Source organism: Chelonoidis abingdonii, chromosome 11 (assembly GCF_003597395.2).
Source record: "Chelonoidis abingdonii isolate Lonesome George chromosome 11, CheloAbing_2.0, whole genome shotgun sequence".
Taxonomy (NCBI): domain Eukaryota; kingdom Metazoa; phylum Chordata; order Testudines; family Testudinidae; genus Chelonoidis; species Chelonoidis abingdonii.
In genome coordinates, this window is record NC_133779.1 from 26,661,088 (window position 1) to 26,662,792 (window position 1,705).

Below are 1,705 nucleotides of genomic sequence, written 5' to 3' on the forward strand. Positions count from 1 at the left end.
GACCTCCTCGGCCTGCAAGTTCATGTTCTGTGCAACACGCCTGAGGAGGTCCTGGTGGGCCCTGAGGTCAATTGAAGGGGGGCTGGCAGATGAGGTTCCAGCTACAGCCTCGTCAGGGGAGGATGAAGAGGATAGACCAGGCACGAGCAGGTCTGATGAGGGCTCTGCCTGGTGGACCGTGTCTGTCTCCCCGGGGAGCTTGGGGTCCTGAGGCTGGGTCAACCCTTCCTCCATAGGAGGAGGAGGACGACGGGTAATCGTGGCCTCCCGTACCGTGTGTTCTGAGGCGTTCGAGTGTGAGGGTCCTGGTTGAGGGCCTTGGGCCTGATGGTATGCCCAAGGCATCCAGAATCCCCACTGCTGCGGTCCATGATCTTGAGATTGGGGCTCATGGAACAAGGCAGCAGGCACGTCGGTGTCCGGGGTGTATGCACTATCCGCCTAAGAAGACACAGACAGGTGTTGGGACGGCCAGGGGGAGCTGAACGAGGCTGGTACGGGTCCCTCGCTCCCGTCGCTAGAGACCTCCTCGGTGCCAGGGACCAGTACCTGGAATCATATCGGTGCCGAGATCGAGACCGGGACCTGCAACCAGCACGGTTCCGGGAGGTCGACCGGGATCGGGAATGTCTGCGGCAGGACCGGCTGCGAGATTCTCAGTGCCGGGAGCAATGCCTAGAGCCAGAGCGGTACCGAGAGTACCGGCCAGGACGTGAGGTGTATCTGTGCCGCGAGTACGACCGGTACCATAATGGTGAGCGGTGCCGGTACTGCGAGCGGCGTCTAGACCGTGACCGTCCATGAGACCTTGAGCAGTGCCGGGACCTGGAGCGAGATCGGTGCCGGCTCGTCGAGTCCAGCGAAGGAGGCCTCATAGCAGCAGGCTTGCCTCTAGAATGCAGAACCCGCACCGGCAGTGCCAGCGGTTGAGGCAGGGCAGACTCAGTCATTGCAATACGGTCCCTGGCCGAAGAGAATGTCTCCAGCATGGAGGGGACCATCAGCTCGACCATGGGTCTCAACGGGGAGCTCTCCAGGACCGGACTCGACAGTCCTCTCAGGACCGGAGTTGACGGTACCACAGGCGTCAGTGCCGCAGCAGGAGTAGGTACCGGGCAATCCGCATGAGTCTGCTTCGAAGGTGTAGAGGAAGCTGAGGGCCTTCGGTCAGGACCCTGTGCCGGAGAAGGCCGGTGCTGAGGCGTGTTGGCGGATCCGGCGAGGTCTAGTGCTGGAGGAGCGCTGTCAGAGCTCAGTGCCGAGGACGGAGGGTTAAGGGCTGCCTCCATAAGGAGAGTCTTTAAGCGAAAGTCCCTCTCCTTTTTAGTCTGCAGTTTAAAGGCCTTACAAATGCGGCACTTGTCAGAGATGTGCGATTCCCCGAGGCACTTTAGGCAAGAGTTGTGGGGATCGCTCGTGGGCATTGGCTTTTTACAGGCAGAGCACAGTTTAAATCCGTGGGCCCGGACACTGGGTGCAGGGAAGGGCTAAAGCCCAAGCCCCGCTAAACTATATACACAACAACTATAAAACTAATTACTCTATAGACTAATGATAAATATATACAACAAGAGATCAAATGAACAAAGAGAAGCTAGGGAAGTGGAGGACAGTTAAGCCGCGCTCCACTGTTCCAACGACCGACACGGCAGTAAGAAGGAACTGAGGAGCGGTCGGGTCAGCAGGGGTATATATCCAGCGCCAT